The 19589-nt window shown below is 28.5% G+C and overlaps 1 protein-coding gene across 3 annotated transcripts in view; it reads left to right on the top strand.

Moving 5' to 3' along the window:
- The first annotated feature begins 6766 nt into the window (after positions 1-6766).
- LOC142321657 (uncharacterized) overlaps positions 6767-19589 on the top strand; it is a 361563-nt gene continuing 348740 nt past the window's right edge. For 2 of the 3 annotated variants that reach the window (XM_075359921.1, XM_075359920.1), the window contains exon 1: positions 6767-6874. The gene's annotated coding sequence lies outside the window, so the exon portion shown is untranslated. The remainder of the gene's footprint in view (positions 6875-19589) is intronic. The other variant, XM_075359923.1, reaches the window with a different exon arrangement.

The raw sequence follows: 19589 nt of genomic DNA on the forward strand, positions 1-19589 counted from the left end.
GATACTTCAATTTGGTGGGTCTAGCACTTCATAAATTACGACGAAATAAGAAATAAATTTTGTGGCCATAAAATAATGTATCCAAGATTAGTTAGGCTATAGAAAATAATATAGAGGGTAGAAATTGTATCAAAAGGTAAAGATTATACTGTATGAAAGACATAATTGAGGAAAAAGATTATATGAAATTAAAATATTAAATTGATATATTAGAACATAAGATGAGATTTAAATATTAGGGCAGAATAGAGTAATCAAAAACTTGGGACAAATCAGTTCAGTAACTGATGAAAAAAAATAAGACACTAGTTCTTCTTACCCAGTAAAAATATCAGCTGCTTGATATTTTTTAAGACAAATTTCTTACAGAATTATATACTCTTTCAGAGGATAAATTACTTTGCAAAAAAAAAAAAAATCGCTGGATTATGGAAAACATATCAGCCATTATATCACTTAACTTGTTTCATTTATTTATTTTCTTTCTACTACTGATGGGATAGACATGAATACTTCAATTTGTAGGAAGGTCAATGAGCCATAACCTTTTTTTTTTGAAATAAAATAAAGCAATCGTCAATCAATCAATTGCTCTCTCTATCTTATTCACTAATAATACTTTTAAAAAATCTGATTTTTACTACGTATTTTTTTTTTTAATAATTCCTCCAGCATAATAATACATATATTTAATTAATCTAGATAAAATTAAAAGCTTTTTTAAAAACACCATCTTAATTAACACGACACTAAAAAAATTTTTCTCGGTGATTAATTTAATGCGAAAAGTAATTTTTATTACTATCTAATGGACACAAATGGAGACAAAATGTGAATAATGTTTCTCATTATCATTGCTGTTACATTTATAACAGAATCAAAATATTGTTTAATCGTACTATAAATAGTGATTTAACTACTATCTAACTATTTTCAACATTGTTTAATCATTATAAAAAAAAACAAAAACGACGTCTACAATTCAACCCGTCACAATCAAAAACACTTAATACTGAGATTAGGCAAACAAACTTCGGTTATGATTATTATTAAGGTTTTTCAGAGGATGTCCTTAAGGCTATAAGTTCCATGTTAAGTTTCTTCCGATTAACTAAGGTGAAACTTTGTAAACAAGAAAAAGTTTTACTTGAGTAAATGATATCAAACTTAAGATGCTATGAATATTTCCTCTAGGCAAAGAAAATCTACCAACACTTCCTTCTAACTGTATCAAATGAAACTTTGAATTAAAGGGTACTATATTAGGAAGATTATTATGTTTAAAACAACAGTAGGATATAAAAAAACGATTTTAAATTTAATAAATATATATATAATTTAATTTAATATATATATATATTATATTATATTCGATCAACCCAAGTACAGAATTAATGAAATAGAATAAAATAGGACCTACCTTATTTCATAATCCAAGCAAGAGCCTTTCGCGAGTATCTCGCATCATCAGTTGCTTTATAATTTATCAAATCTTTCATTGCAAATTGTACATTAAATTAAAATTCAGATTTAAAATTGTTAAAAGATACTTTTCCAATTAAATCAAAACAGAAATAAAACTAAATTTTTTTATATTCAAAATTTTAAATTGTAAATTAAAATTAAAGATTAAAAATTGCATATATACAAAATATGAAATAATAAATAAATAAATTAAATTAAAGGTCAAAATTAAAATTAATTATACAAATAAAAGAGAAATCTATGTAGATTAGGTAGCCAAAGTTATGTTACTATTAAGTTATTGAGTTAAAAAGTTAAAACAAAAGAAATAAGGAAGAAACTGTTGCAAACCAAAAAAAAATAAACAGGAAGAAATGCTGCAAACAAAGAAAGAATAAAAATATTAAGAGAAGATAATAAATAAAAAGAGGAAGGAAAGGTTAAGACCAAGGAAAGAACAAAAAGATTAAGAGAGAAAATACAAAAGAACGTGTACACAAATTAAGATCAAGAAGAATTACATCAAATCAAAGAACGATTAAATGATTGGTAACAAAAAACAAATAAACGAAATGATGATCAACACCGAAGTAGGGAGAATATTGTCCGACAATATCAGAGGAGTAATGAACTAAAAGATAAGAATTTTTTGAAATTGATCAAAGATCGGGAACGTGTGCCTCAGTGTGTATATGTTATTCCTGTTGGGGTATATTTTTCAGTTACTCTGTAGTTAATTTTAATGTTAATGATAAAATTAAACAGATATTCCAATTAAATAAAATTAACAGAAATTAAAGTAGAAAATCCAAAAACAATACGATTCTAAATTATAATTTTTAATTAATGTTGAATATCAGATGTTTCATCAAACCTATTACACATACACATATGTAATAATGCCTATTAAATTACATATACATATTTTTAAAAGTACATAAAATTTTATTTCACAAATAACTTCTGATTTTTTTTCATATTTTTTTATTTTTATTGAATAATTATTGTAAACATTCTTTTTACAATCACGGATTAATAATTATTAATAAATCAATATATTTAAATTTAAAAAAAAGGCGATGAAGTTTGATTCAAACCGATTATGTGCTTTCCCTTGTACGATCCAAATATTTTATTATTTAAAATGTATTTATCTATAAGTGGAAGCAATGAAAAAAAATAAGTGCAATTTATGATATATCGTTGAAAATATCTCAATGAGGGCATATTACTGCAGTTAAGAAAAAATCAAGATTAAGCTAGCCTTCAAGATGAAGATGAAATAAAAGACACTCCATATGAAATTGCAGAGCTGTTATCCAATCACTTCGAAAAGGCCAGCAGAACGGACAACTACGAAGAAGATTTTCGTACTAAAAAAGAACAACTTGGTCTACTAAATTTCAGAACTGAGTATAATTACTCATATAATATACCTTTTAAAATGGAAGAATTCGCGAAAGCGTTGTAAAAATCAGGTAACACAGCTGCTGGTCCGGATGAAATCCACTATAATATGATCAGGCAACTGAATACCACTGCAAAGCGTAGATTATTAGAACTTTATAATAAAATATGGCGGGATGGAACGTACCCGCAGCAGTGGAAAAAAGCTCATGTTGTTCCAGTACCAAAGAAAAATAAAAATTTAACAGACCCCAATAGCTATCGTCCTATTTCTTTGACATGTGCTACGGGAAAAATACTGGAAAAAATGATTAATAATCGAATCGTCTGGGTTTTGGAAAAAGAAAACCTGATATCACCGTTTCAAGCAGGTTTTCGGCAATACCATTCTACCACTGATCTAATGATCAGCTTAGAGGACGTTATATATAACAGCTTCATTAAAAGGAAACATTGTGTCGGAGTCTTCTTTGATCTTCAGAAGGCTTTTTCGATGTGACCTGGCGTCATGGTATAATGCTCCAGATACATGAATGGGGCATTCGTGGCAACCTGCCAGTCTTACTGAGCAACTATATGAATGACCGTACTTTCCAAGTACGAGTCAGTAGCGAATATTCATCTGTAGGAAATTTGGAAAATGGCACACCACAAGGTTCGCCGTTGAGCGGTACCTTGTTTACCATTGCCATCAATAAATTGATATTAGCCATTCCAGCAGAAATCAACAAAAGCGTCTATGTTGATGATCTGGCAATTGTGTATGCCAGCAACAAGACTGCTATGGTGAGGTACAAATTGCAACGAGCGATCAATGCTCTAAATGAAGTTGCAAAGAACAACGGATTCCAATTCTCACCAGAAAAAATGTGCTGTGTACACTTTTGTAGGAAGAGAATTCCTCATCAAAGTCCTGCGTTGACAATTGATGATAATCCAATACAATATAAAAACAATGTAAGATATTTAGGATTAGTATTGGATAAATCCCTTACATGGGGATTACATATACAGGACTTGAGTGATAGATGCAAAAGAGCCCTAAACATTATAAAATGTTTATTGAACTTAAATTGGGGCTCAGACAAAGAGACATTAGTGAGATTGTATAAAGCATTGGTTCAGTCTAAACTAGACTACGGATGTATCGTATATTCATCCGCTAGAAAGTCGCATTTAAAAAAGTTAGACATAGTTCATAATAGCGGAATAAGATACGCAACAGGCGCTTTCCGCACAAGTCCGGCGGTTAGTCTGATGTCTGAAGCCGGAATAATGCCACTACATTATAGAAGAGAGATCCTCTTGTTAAGATATGCAGCAAATATATGGGCTTATCCTGCCCATATAAATAATAAACTTTTTAACAACCATCCTATGGCTGCATTATACGAACGTCGTGCTACCTATTCCAGACCAGCCGGAATTAGGTACCACGAATTAAGAAGTAAATATGAAATTGCCATTCCAGACACATTGGCAATTTCTACTAGAGAAATACCGCCATGGCTCTTGCCAGCGGTAAATACAAATTTGGATCTCTCTCAAGGAGAAATAAAAAAGAAACCAGCAGTGATCATCCAACAGGAATTTTTGGCAACCGTCAGTAGTTACGAAGAACATATTACAGTTTATACTGACGGTTCTAAAACCGAACATGGTGTTGGATGCTCAATATATGTAAATGAAGAAGCCCACTTTTGGAAACTGCCAGATGTGGCCAGTGTCTACACGGCAGAACTCACTGCAATCCAGCAAGCTCTTCGCTACACTGAACACTATTGCGAAGAGAGAGTGCTAATATGTTCCGATTCATTAAGTGCACTTGTCGCAATTCGGAACAAGAACATAAGAACATTAAGGATGTCCTAATTGCAAACATCCTGTCCATTTTATACGTACTAAAACAACGAGGACAGCGATGTGTATTTGTATGGACTCCGGGGCATGCTGATATTACAGGTAATGAAATCGCAGACGAAGCTGCCAGAAAGGCAACAGTCTGCGATGATTTGGATGCATTTCCTGTAAGAGTGGCAGATGTTAAAAACCGTCTAACAAACATAGTAAGAAACAAATGGAACGCTGAATGGAGGAGTTTAAATACAAAATTAAACTCAGTACAAACTTCTCCTTATAAATGGAAAAGCGACTTTAAGTTGACTCGCCGTGAACAAGTAGCGGTGACGAGACTTAGAATCGGTCACACGCGATTAACAAATTCATATTTGTTAATCGGCGAAGTGAGACCAATGTGCGGTGTTTGTAATAAAACACTGACAATCAAGCATCTAATAGAAGAGTGTACCATATATGAGGACCTCAGAAAGAGGTTCCGTCTTACAAATAATATTAGAGCTGATCTGGATAATGGAAATGAAGAAAATATAGTTGCATTTTTACACGCCAGTGGACTTCTTAAAAGTCTATAAAATGAATGTTTAAAGCTGTGACAAAAGAATCTCTAAGCGGTAGTTTTATATATACATATAAGGGAGTCTCGAAGCGTGGCACGTACAGTGACGGGAGGTAGCCCTCTTGCCTAGGCCATTTTGGCTCACCTTCATTCAAGAGCAGTGAGTCGGGGTGTGTCCGATGATGGCATGGGGGACCCTCAAGGGTGGATTGAGGGCGCGAGGCTATGGGTGTACGCCGTGCATGCCTATAGCCTGTTTATAAGAAGGATTCAACTGCCACGGCACCCTGGCGCGACTGATATACTGCTCAGCGGCGGTTCTGGTCGCCCCGAGGGTGCTTAAACAAACTATAAATGAGACTCGTAGAAGAAAGAAAGAAAGATATGGTATTGATAAGTTGAAATTTATATTTTATGGTCTTTTGAGAATCTGTCTCAAATTTTAATATTGGGGCCCTTTACACCTCATAAGTGTTTGTGATTGTCCTTGTTTTTTATGCCTTAATGTTTATTGTGAAGTTTGTGTTTTTAAATAAAATGTAAGGGCCCTTTACACCCTTACATATGACGATTCTGATGGAGATAATAATTTCTTTTAAAGAATGTGACGAGGACTAATGACCTTAGTAGTCGATGCCCTTAAAAATTCAGTAAAAATAAAAAAAAATCAAAAAAAAATCCAAAATTGAAGTCTTCTGGATATTACGCTTTTTTGGACACTTTTGGTTCAGCCGATTGCAATCAAAAAGGGAGGTGCACAACTAGATGTTACAACAGTCCTAAATCCAAAATTTCAACTTCCTACAGCTTTTTTTTCGCGATTACAATACTTTCTTTATTTCGTACAAGGAAGAGAAACATTAATTTAAAAAGAGATATTTTTATATGTTAAAACGTAAAATATATTTAATTATTTTTAAATTAGTTTGTTAATACAACCTATATTTGGGCTCCCCTTAGGAGAATTTCAGGATTTTTCGTAGCTATACCTTTTCTAGTAAAGGAAAAAAATATAATCATAATCGGTAAATGAAATTAGTTAAACAAAAAAATAATTAGACAACAAAAATAATAATTTCATTACTTTAGTAACTCACAAATTATTATATCCGGTAATAAAATAATGCCGATCATTAATATAAAGGAAAAGAGTTTGCGACAAACTTTCGCTGGTTATTGATTAATAATTCAGATAATACATTTCCTATCTAATGGAGACAATAATTGTGCCTATATTTTACTAATATATTTAAAAAAAAGGTTATTAAATAACATCAAATTGCAACTATTTTTATTATATAAATAGATCATTAGCTACCGATTAGAACGATCTAATCTGTAATAAAGTGATAGTGAAAGCTTTATCACTGCAGGCAATACTTTCAATTTCGATCGACTACAGCGTTCCTAGTGTACAGAAATGGAATTAAGGAGAAAGAAGCGTATGTGTGTATACCCTGTCATCAAGCCTGGCGCCAGTTCCAGTGTGCCCGCGCGCATGTTCGGATGTGTTTTCTGTGCTAAGTGGTTATTTATCGTGTTGTTCCAGCCCTCCTGAACTGTTGATCTAAAACAGCAGCTGTTTTGGTAAATAAATGTCATAAAAATCTTCTATATAAAAATAAATTTACATAATTAATTATATTTTCGGAATTAAGATGTATTTTTTATCGTTTACTTTATACAAAATGTTAGTATTTTTATAAAATGTTTTCAATTATAATAATAAAACAAAAACAATAGAATCAGTTTATTTTGATTAAACACGGAATGTAAAATAAAATAACTTAACAATATATACGCATTTATAAAATGTATACCGAATATTAATACAAAAGTAATTTTTTTCTTAAATATATTTTAGTATTTCTTCATCTAGTGTTTACATCAATCACATAATTTGTAAAAATGTATTCCCTTAGTGCATTGATTACGTAATATGGTTTTGCTAATTCTAAAGTCTTATTTAAACTTCATTCCTACCACGTAAATTTTTCTCTGTTGGGATTTTAGCTTTACAAGAATGTGTTACTTCAATCAATTTTTGTATTACACTGACTAATATTAAAATTAAAATAAATTCAGCACTTCTTTTTTTAAGTTTAACTTTTTATTTTTTGTTTGTCTATCGGTATCAAGGGTGTGGATTGCGTGTGGTAAAATATCCTATTACTGATTTTATTCTGGTTTGAAACTTAAACTGGGTATTCCAAGTTACATTTCTTTAGTTCATCGAGATGAATATCATGAATTACGATCATAGCTTATCTTTTCATCTTTATGAACCACCTACAGAATTTTAGATTATTGTTCAAAATGCATGGAAATATTTCTCTTTAATAAAATTGGTTTGAAAAAACAAAACAAATATAATACATAAAACAAAAATAATCTCTTTATTAAGTACATAAAATCAGTAAATGATTTGTAAATTTAATAATTGATGAAAACAAATCTTTCTTGATATTGTTTATTATTTTTGTGTATTATTTTGTGCATTATGATCTTGATGATCATAATATTATATGACTTTTTATCTAGCATCTGGGTATAATAAAATGTTAAACTAAAAAGCAAGTTTTCAATTCTTTTTATATTTCTAATGATAAATTATTTTTAAATGTTAATTTACTATAAATAATTTATCTTCCGTTTTTTTACGAGTAACATATTCAAGCTAAAGCATTTAATATAAAAAAATAATAATTTTTTTTTCATAACATATTTAGTCCATATTTTATAGTAAGTAGTATATATCCAAATTACAAAAATAATTCAGCCAAGACTGCGATTACATTAAAATATTATAAAACATTTTCAAAACTTTTCTTTATAATTTTTATTCATACTTTAATCAAATTATTATCATACATTATTTCATGAGTTTAATTAGTAGGATAATTTGGATTTCAAAAGATAACATCATATATTGAAACCCCGCATAGCCGTTTTGCAATTTTTTACACCCGCACCCTTAATTTACCCCCGTACGGGGGGATGTTTGCATAAGAGATGGTAGAGTATTGTATTATCACCCGACTTTAGTAACTGCGCAAAATTTCACGAATAGGCAATGTCAGGAAGTATGTTAAATTATTACATCTGCACCCTTAATTTACCCCCGTACGGGGGGGATGTTTGCAAAAAATAATGGTGGAATATCGTATCGTCACCCGACCTTAGTAACTGCAAAATTTCATCAATAGGCAATGTCAGTAAGTATATTAAATTAAGGATGCAAGATTTGAGGACAAACACGAAAAAACACATTGCGAGTTAAAGAAAAGCAAGTAATAAAAGTTTTTTGACTTTTCTTTTGTTAGCAATTGTGTTTAATAAACTATTTTTCAGAATATAATATGACATTTAAATTTTACGGAATTTTGTTTTAATCTATTTACTGTAAAGTTATAAGAATAACAGATTTAATGATACATAAACATGCACATGCAGAGTTTTTTAAACATCTGAAATGGATCGAAGAATGCTGAAAATTTATAAATTACTGAAAGAAGTTAATTCTAACATTATAATCCTTACAATATTATTTTTATTGTAGAAAAAATATAAAATAGTATATGTAGATTATACAGAGAATTTTTAGTTTTTTTTCCAGTTCCTGTAGAGCACATATTAATCATTACTAGCTGTCATTTGGACATTATTATATTTAATATCTTTATATATTTTCGTATTAGAATTGGTATCTTCCGTGTCAAAACACTTTTTAACTGACAACTGGTAATTCATGAAAAAGTTATTACTGTTCGATTAAGAAATCATTAATAGATGAGAAATGTTAAGTTTATACAAAATAGTAACTGGAAATTTCTAATCGTACTTTTCTGTGTACTGTTTCTCAAATCTTATTTATCTGGTATCAATAATAAGTCTTATTGTTTTTCTCCACAAAGAACATTAACCTATCGGCTAGAGACTTAACATTTTGGCACACAAATAATCTTTCAACCAAACATTTCGTTGCTGCGCAAACTAAGAAAATCCCCTGAAATTCTGTAATGAGCTTATCAAAAATCAGGAGATTTTATTAATAAAATCAGTCTAAATAATTCAAGTATTACTTGGGTTATGTATTCAATTTTACTTCCCAAAAATAAATGATTGTTAAAAAATAAAAGAAAGGTGTTTTAAACAAAATAAAAATATGTAAACAAATGGTAATAAGTTTAAAATAATTAGTTTTCCTTTTTGTAAATACAATATAGAACTTTCGTATTATTTATATTAGTCTATTATGTTTTTTTTCATATGAAAAATATAAATAATTCGGAATACTCACTTTTCTATTTATGGTAATAATTTTTTTTTCTAATTCTGTACCTGGGTTACTTTTTCAGATTGAATTGATTTTTAATAGTTTACTTATATCCGTAATAATCTCATATTAATTTGTTATAACTAATCATAAGTTTTGGTACATTTAATTATAATACATAAACATCAATCTCTTAACAGCCATTGGCAAACGCACTATATTACTTAAAGAATCGTATAAAGTTGATTTATATTTTTTAAATGTTACTGAAATATAATTCCATTAAAAATCATCTCATTTATTTATTTCGTAATATGTACGTTGCAAGCAATCTGTGTAACTAGTGAACAATAAGCACCCCCCCCCCACCACCTAGGCCCATGAAATATGGATGATATGTACGACATCTAAATGAGGTGTAGTCTTGTTCAAACTCAGGTTAACCATTCCTAAGATGTATTGTTAATTAAACCCCAACCACCAAAGTACACCGGTATCTACCGCTATCTAGTATTCAAATACGTATAAAAGTAACCAACCTTTACTAGAATTTGAACCTTAGAACCTTGGACCTTCGAAAATCAACAGTTAAACAATTTAATTAGCGATAAGTTTCATCTCATAGATAATAATCATCTCATGAATTTCTCAGAATTTCATGAGGCGTCATTTGTTACTTCTACTTAAATATATATATATATATATGAAAGTTATTAATAATAAAAATTAAAGCCATTAAAAATCTAGGTATAAATAGAGAATAAAAAGTAAATATCTTTTGTAGAAGTTTTTAACCTGAACGTAAGGTTATTTTACTTAATTTTTTTTATAAAATGGAAAAAATCTTCCACGAACGTAAAACGTTTTTATCTTAATCTCCCGGTTGATTTTCAAGTTATGCTTGTACAGACAATGTATAAAATGTAGGTTGAGCTGATAACCTTTATTCGTTTTTACTATTATATCCTTATGCTAAAGATAAAAGTTTATCCATAATAGATTCATTTCTATCTCATAGTCGCTTTGCTTTTAACACTCTTTTTACTAACTAGGTCTTTATTTGTAGACCTAACCAACAAATAAGAGAACGTTTAGAAGGAACAGTTTTGAATTATAGTTAAAATCAAGAAAAATTTTGTTATTAAATTATTAAAGAAGTTATTAAACTCATTACTTAACTTATTTTTTCTAATTATAATTATTTGTTATTTTTTCAACGATTAAATCTGGCCTAGAACAACGATTTAAAGAAGTAATAATCTATAATATTTTTGTTTAAAGTTATTATTACTATTATTTTTACAATATTACAGTTTGTAGCTTGTAAGACATTATATATTATGTATCATTAATATAACTGTAACGTAATGGAACATTTAGTTTGTAATAAAAACTGGTAACATACAATCCAATTTAGCACTCCCTAGTTTCCTGTTTAGAAAGGTGGAGAATTCATTAAAGATTTTTTTTTATCATAACTTTAGGAATTGATAAAAACTATTTCTGTATACAATTATTCCATTTGTGACAGAAAATAAAGCTGTACCCATAATTATTTACAAGCAATTGAAATTACAGCCATACTCTGCCAGTTTATTTACGCAGAGCGAAAATGAAAAAAAAACAAATCAAGGTTAAAATATAAAACAAGAATTGTAGCATAAGCGTATGCTATAATTAATCGGTTAATATTTATATTATTAATTTAGTGGTTTATATATTTATAGTAATTTGACATAATTTAACAATATTATTCTTGACAATTTATAGTAACATTAATGTGTAATCAGAACTTGATTATATATCTTTGTGTTAATTTGAATTATTTCTCAACGGTAGGAAAGATTGGTAATTTTTTTTTTGTTAAAAATTACATGTTGTTATGTGAAAGGCCTATGTTAAAAAACATGTTAAATAATTTATTTCCTTTCACTTTTTTGTAATAGTTATTAAGCCTAAATTTTTTATATATATTTTTTTACGTATAGTTTTAAAAATATTGACATTATTATTTATTTAAAAATATTAAATAATGAAAGTAATCTTAAATTGTATAACAGCCTCGAATGTTTATAAAATAAGAAAAAGTACATTGCGTATTTCCAAATACATCTTTTTTTTCTTAGAAATTAGTCTCGACATGAAAGCTGGAACAAAAAAAGGAATTGGCCGAAAATAAGTTTTTTTTTAATTTAAACTTTTTTAAATTATAACTTTTGTTAGTGTTTTAAAAGAACTAATATTACTGGTGTATTTATTTTTATACCAAAGAAAAAATTATTAACTTTAACAGAAAAAACAAAATTATGGAACTAACAAAATAAGGGAAGGAGTATTTTTTATGCATAATTATTTTAGTACGTCGTGCGTGATAAATATGGATTAAATTAATTGATAAAAATGTATTTTCATCGAGAATTCAAGCGTGGAGCTTTCTATGTATAGACTGGCACGCTAAGCGCTTACAAGTCAGCCTAAATTAAACGAAAAGGATAATTTAGTTTACTAACAACATAATCCTGTTGCTTAGCAACTAAATAAACTTATTCTATTCACTGCGTCTGCCTTATCTATAAACATTAATAATTATTATGCCCAATGTGGTGTATCTTGCATCCAACTTTCACCACTTGATATTAATATTCTTCAGTGTTTTTCTTTCTCTTTGGTTTATTGACGATTTCACCAATATTTGTATTTAAAATTTTTTTTCTGTATTTATTATACTTTTTTGATATTAATTAGTTAGTTTTTCGCCGTTGAATTTTCAATGTTAATTGTAATTTCATTTCGTAATAAACTTCATGTATTTTATTTTTAATTTTTCACTTTACAATATAGGTAATAATAACTCGTGTTATAGTACAAATGAGGGTTACGATCTCCCCTTGAAATGTGCTAACAAATAAAATAAAATCCTACGAACTCAAACATATTTTTTTCAATTTAACCTGACAGATTTTGATAATAATACAGGAAATCTGTAAGTCTATAAAAGTTATACAGCATAGAAAAGTAACTGTTCTTTCTCCCACCATATAAATGTAGTAGTGGATAAAAATCACTTCAACTACAGACCGAGTCTACTCACTTATAAAAGAATATTTCTAGATGTTTCAGATTTTTAATGTTTCAAAAAATTGAAATATTGAAAGATTTTCGGTGGTTGATGTGTCTAAAAGATAGATAGAGTTAATGATACTTTTACTCGTATAAGATTTTTAGTTTGTAAAAATAATGTTACTGAAAAAAATAATAAATAAAAGCAATCCACTTTGTTTTGCTAAATGAAGCGCGATCATGGTGAGACAGATATCTGTTTAATCGAAATAGGTGAGAACTCTATTATTTCTAACAAATAGCTTTACTAAAATTTTCCCCTTTCAACCAAATTGATTGAGTTTTTACTCTAATCAGAGTTAAGAGTATTTTTATTTAATTTTTTTTCTAAGTGAGGTGTTATGACTAAGAATCCTTTCCTATATTTATTACAAGGACACTTTTTTTAAACGATGAATTTTTTTTAATAACAGATGATGCTGTTATTCTAGTGTTTATGTTTAACTAAACTAATTAGAATTAGTAATAAATCTTTTCTTTAAATAAAATTTCATACATGAAAAAATAAATAAACAATTTTAAAGATTGTTAGCAAAGGAATATTAAAAGAAAAGAAATCATGAGAACGTTGGTAATATTCACCAACAAGTAACTAACTACGTATCATCAAATCTTTCCTGAGGCAGGTCCCTTGCACATGTTCCTACCATTTTTAATCTTTTCAGACGTCCTTTTTTTTGCACATTTTTTTCTGATCCTTATAGCATTTTTTTTAATCCTCCTCTCGTAATATATCCAAGCTAATTTAGTTGACCTATTCTGAATCATTTTAATTAAGTTTAATCTAATTTGCTTTACTAATTACTTCATTTCTCACACAGTCTGTCCATTTGATCTTCCATACAGAATCTTATGAACAGATTTAATCTGCCCATACATCCGTTTAGAGCACACATCAAACGTAACACACTTCAGTCGACGCTTCCTCAAATCTAACTCTTACTAAAAAATACTATTTCTTTCTATTAAATGTCTCGGTCATTGCTAATCCAAATTTTTATTTACTTTCATTTTTGCATCTTCTGTTAACACACCTGTGTACTGTTTAATTTGTTTGATAATTCCTTATTTTTTGGTAGACATCCATTGTCTTATGTCTCCAATTCTCTTACTTCTGTTTTTCTAACTCACCTTCATACCATATTCTGTAATAATTTCTTCTAATTCTAAAGTTACCAATTGAATATTCTGTACTTCATCTCCTAAAAACATTATCCCATCTACGTTATATACCTTATGCAATTTATTTTCCTTTCTCCTACACTAATTCCTTGATAATCTTGTAGATCATTTTTTACCTAACTTCATCATACATATTAACAAGGTTGAGAATAATCAATGCTCTTGCCAACCTTGCCTTACACCTTCTCCTAGGTTAAACCGTTCGGGTTGTATATCTCCTATTTTCATAACTGTTTTTTGATTCAGATAAAATTCTTTTACTATTTTAAGTTACCTACTTTGTGAAATTATAAGGAAAGAAATAAATTAGAAAGATTTGTAAAGTGAATGTAAAGTGTCAAAAAGCTTAAAAGTAATCGATATCGATGATTATCTTACATTACTTTATTGAAAGCTTGTTATAATCTTTTAGTTTTTCCAATGTTATTTATATTCCTTATTTAATTTGGTTTCATTATTCGAGGAAATGATTATTCGTTGAATCATTTATTAACATAAATAACCTCTCGGTCATTTGATCACGTCTGCGTGAGCGCGTGCGTGTGGTTTTATTAAAACTCCTTAGTGCCTTAGATTTTTAGTTAGTTATGATACAATTGTGGTAATTTTCCATACCTTTAGAAATACGAAATATATATTTCAAGAAATGATCGTATTTTATAAAACAATTATTTGTAATGCTTAAAAATATCGCAGTGATATGAAAATAATTAATGTACACATTTTTTAATACGTCACTCCTATTTTAATAGTAAATACTGTGCAGTATATTTTATTTAACTATGACTGCGAAGGAACTCCTATTTCAGTATGTGGTAGAATGAGGATAATGGTATTCATAGATTTTTAATGTAACCTTTACCTTTTATTATCATAGGTAATACTATATTATTAACATATTTAGGGAAAAGGTCATTTTTTATTACTGATATATATACATATCAACTTATGATGCAATCTGGAAGATACGGGTAATAAGATAATTTTAAGTACGAGTAATTGAATTAGGTAATAATATTTTTATATCGTATATGTTACATATACGAAAAGAAAATTTTTTATGCATTTTTAAAAAAATATCCTCAGCAGTATATAATATAGAAAATATTTAAATTTTCAAGGAATTTATAATAAAATCGTGGCTAGTTATAGTTTAAATCAGTTCGCGTGACTATAGTTAGTTGTTTTCTACAACGATCAATTCTATTTGAAACCTATTGTCCAAGAAACTTCCCTGCTGAATTAAATAGTAATTTATAATAAGTGAGAATATATTATGTCAAATTATTTCATTTTATTTGTATAAATTTATCGATTGGAAGGAAAAAAATTGACTGAGTTCTACAGCACGTATTTTATTTAAATGGAAAATGGTAAAAAAGATCAAAGCTTAATATTAGATCATTATCAGACAGCTAAGTCATAAAATAAAATAACTGTAAAATTGCATAAGTACTATAACAGGAACTGACAGTTATGTATAATAAATACCCTTTGTAATTATCTTAATTTTTATTATGATTTTTCTTTTATTTATTTCTGTTTTTTTTTTTTTTTTTTTATTGTAGATTCAACCTTGCATTTCATTCTGAATTTTAATCATTATTATTTATAAAAAAAAGATAAAAACATTCTTGCAGTAGTGGATTTTTTGCCAGTTATTAATAATAATGAAGGATATTATAAATGTTAATTTTTGTATCTTTGTTAAATTTACTCTTTTAATGACTTTAATAAAGCGTTATTTTATAGTACTATCATTTATAAGATAATTTCATCCAAAATATTTCCATTTTTTTCCTGTTTTATGAACTGAAGTTAAATGAAAACTATAGCCTGCAATCTACTATCCTTGGGGCGTAAAAAATACAAATACATGTACCCGAAAAGTGATGTGGTTTATTAGGAATAACATTTTTTAATGATCTTTTTGCAATCTGTTAACGACATTGAAGGTTCTTGAGAAAAAAAAATCTTTTTTTTTATAATATTCTACGTGAAAACAATTTTACCTCATGTTGTAACGCAGTACAATTCTTATTTAAAAATATTAATTAATATTTCTGACTCAAACCTCCGTATAAAAATGTTAAGGACAGTTCATTCGAATAATGAAACATGGTATAAAATAATACAAAGATAATGATTTAATGCTCTATTTTTTATGCAATATTATTTAATTCGTTATAATCTTAGATAATTTTGTTCCTGTGATTGGTAATTAAGTGGGTCTTAAAAAAGTATTTTATTCACTATTTGCCTATTGAATAAATTTTTCTGTCAAAACATTTTTCCTACATCATCAGAAATCTTTCCATAATTATATTCTGTGTTATTCAAAGTATACAAATACATATGTTTTTCAAACTGCCTTTTCTTACACACATTTTCTATTGCCAGTAAAGCTTTGAATTGATTATAAAACGTATTTCAGGTAAATCTACCATTTAAATTTGAAGTTCTGGTTTTTTGCTGAACGGTTCATAACTCATTTGGATCTTTCAGAAGCCACACAAATTCTTGAAAAGTGAGGTATATTTTAGAAATCCAACTCCTGTTCTCCGGTAATTCTTTAATAATTACTGTAAAAGAAAAAATTGTTCCATCATTTAAACTGATTAATGGTAAAATCGATTAATAAATGCTGCTATTATTCTGAGAAAAATGCCCCTCTCAATCGCCCAAGGTATTAGGAATAGATAAGTGGTCGCTGCCTGGAGGGACCTCCTGGTTTTGTCAGGGTTGGATTGCTTGATTTGTGCTGTGGATTTTCTGAAGGTAGTGTTTCCTTTTACATCATTCACTATTTTTCATTAAAATCGATCCCTTCTTTACCAGTCACAGTTTTGTTTTTCTAGAGCCGATCCTCCTACGTCCTTCATCCTGAGAGTGGCATAAACTATGAAGCCGACTTCGAACTATGAATTAACTCTCCTTGGTGTTATATAATATGAGAAATTGCGTCCTCTTTAATTCAAAGATTCTGTTCCTTTTTTGGTTGCAGTATAATAAGTCTAATTGTTAAAATGCCTATCGGATAAAGTCAGGTATCCTAATTCTCCTAACTAAAAACAATCTGCTACTCTACTCTAAAAATGACACCCACATGACGTTCCATTTTGAAAAAGATAGAGTAATTCTCGTAAATGACTATCTTATCTCTGTTAGCAGAGCAAAATTTACTCAAAAACAAATTTACTAGGGTTTAAAGAGTTTACTGGAGTGATGGCCTAGCCTTTTTGTAGTAAACGAGTGTACATACAGAGTGTATCACGAAGTTCTCCAATTCATTCAATTTGTTCTGCCAATGGAGCAGGTCTTGTCATGGCTGCTCTCCACTTGCTCCTGTCCTGTGCAAGTGTTTTTGTTTCTGGATATTTTCTTCTTTCCACAAGCCGATCAATCAACTAAAATCTTCTTCTTCCCCTTCTTCTCTTTCCATTTACCGATCCTTCATCTATTAGTAAGCACTTTCTTCTCATACAGTGTCCTAGCCAGTTCCTTTTCCCTGCCTAAAATGGTACTTAACATATTCATCTCCTTTTCTACTCTTCTCAACACCTCCTCATTTGTTACTCTAACATCCTGAAACTTTCATATCCTATTCTACTCGTGAAAATAATGGAAAACGTTTATATAAACATGTCCTAAAATGTTTAGTTTGCGAGTTACGGATAGTGAAAGATTTCGCTTGGATTTCAGCTACACCGGTGAAATGAAGTCGTTAATTAAATAAGTCGTTAATTAGGACGTTAATTAAGCAATTAATTTATTATGGTTTTTGACCTGAAAAATCGAGTAGATTAGGTTCCAGAACCGTCTCTGCATTAGTTTTTGAGAAATCTCTGGTGAAAACCAATAACTTGGGATAAAAAACCCTGATTTTTATGTCTGACTTTCAATAACTTTGTTAAACGGGTAATAATACATATAAAGTACATATAACTTACGTATATGTACTTACGTACATATAACCTTTTAATAAAACTTGTAAAGAATTTAATTGTGAAAAAAGTGGAATAAGATTAGTTGAATAAAATAAAAGCTCTAATTCCTAACTTTATATTTGATATTATTAATATTTTTTTATAAATATTCCTTTTTCTAAATTTCTCCTCAATTCTCTTTGTAAAACGTAAACTATCCTGAAAATGATTGATTTTTCTGAATATTTGTGTATTTTTCGATACAACAAATTATCAATTTTGAATTAAATACTGAAGAGATTTGATAAAAATATGTCCTTGGTTCTTTGGTTATAACGTTTTAAACTATACAAAACATAAACTACTATGTGAGTAAAGATTATGTAGGGGTTATTGTATGGATTACGTGTCAAAAAAGGTTCATAAAGAACATTTATAAAGAACTGTGATTTATCAAATATTGTAAAATAAAACTTTATGACCAAATTAGAACAGAATAGCTTTAATGATTTTTTTTATTGAGTGCACAACGAAGTGTCATCAGCGCCCAACACGATATTTATATAGTGAATAAATAAATATGAAAAATTAACTTAAAATGTAAACAAAAGTTATAAAGAAATACACCATTGATGGAAGACGCCTATTATGTATGCGAAAAGCGAAATAAAACAACAAAAATGTGATTTAAAAGAACAAAATTATCACGTGGCATACGCCAAATGCGACTTTGTGATTTTGATAACATTGTTTAGTATCATAGAAGATTTATGTGAATAGACAATAATCATTTATAAATAAATATTAGGTTTTATACAATATTTGTGATGTAAATTTATTTGAATGAAATATTAACTTTTATCTAACGTAAATAGATATTTAGAAATAGATATGTTCTTTAAGATTAACATTTTTTGATATGTTTATATGTTTACACTTTCTATATGCAGTGAAAATTTAGGGAAGCTTCTATTCGTCCCCTAACGTCATTCTGACTTCGCAGCCGAGGCTATAAGCACACGTGTTTCGAGGAAAGCCTTATACCCGCCCCAATACACTTTATCGTGATATATAGCTAAGAAGACACGTAGACAGTGCTATGAAAGTTTGGAAATCTTCTCTTTGAGTGTTAATAATATTTTACCTATTATTATACTGTGGATTTAAAAATTTTTTTTTGATAATTTAGTTATAAAATTTCAATTATAATACAACTGAAATTAAATGTAGTTAATTAGTATTATTATAGTATTTTACTCTAGAAAACGGTAATCTCTGCTTGATAATTAATTTTTACTGTCTGTATCGTTATGACATCATAATACCTTAATGGGTTTGAAAATATACGTTTCAAATTTTATTGTAAATACTTTAACAATATTCTATAATTTTATTGCATTCATATTCTGTATATTTCGCATACCAATAAACAATTCATATATTTTGAGATCTTTTTTTTAATGAGGAAATCTCTTTGTAATTATTATATCTTTATCTATAATTATATATTTTTTAAATTGTTATTTCTTTTGGAAAAAGTTGCTACAGAAACGAAAAATTTCTTGGGTTCAAGTGGAAAGATTTCATTGCTAAAATTATGCTTTGGGAAATTTTTGGTGTTAATCTGAACTACTGTGCTCATTTTATCAAAACATTTGTCCGATATTACTTCTCATTATTCATACTCGTTTATTCTACATATATTAATATTCATGTTACCACATTATGCACAGTAAAAGTTGGTTTCAGCGATATATTAACTGATATTTATTTAATTAACACTGTTTAAAAAAATATG

The sequence above is a fragment of the Lycorma delicatula genome, chromosome 3, assembly GCF_047948215.1.
Source record: "Lycorma delicatula isolate Av1 chromosome 3, ASM4794821v1, whole genome shotgun sequence".
In the NCBI taxonomy this organism is placed as follows: Eukaryota; Metazoa; Arthropoda; class Insecta; order Hemiptera; family Fulgoridae; genus Lycorma; species Lycorma delicatula.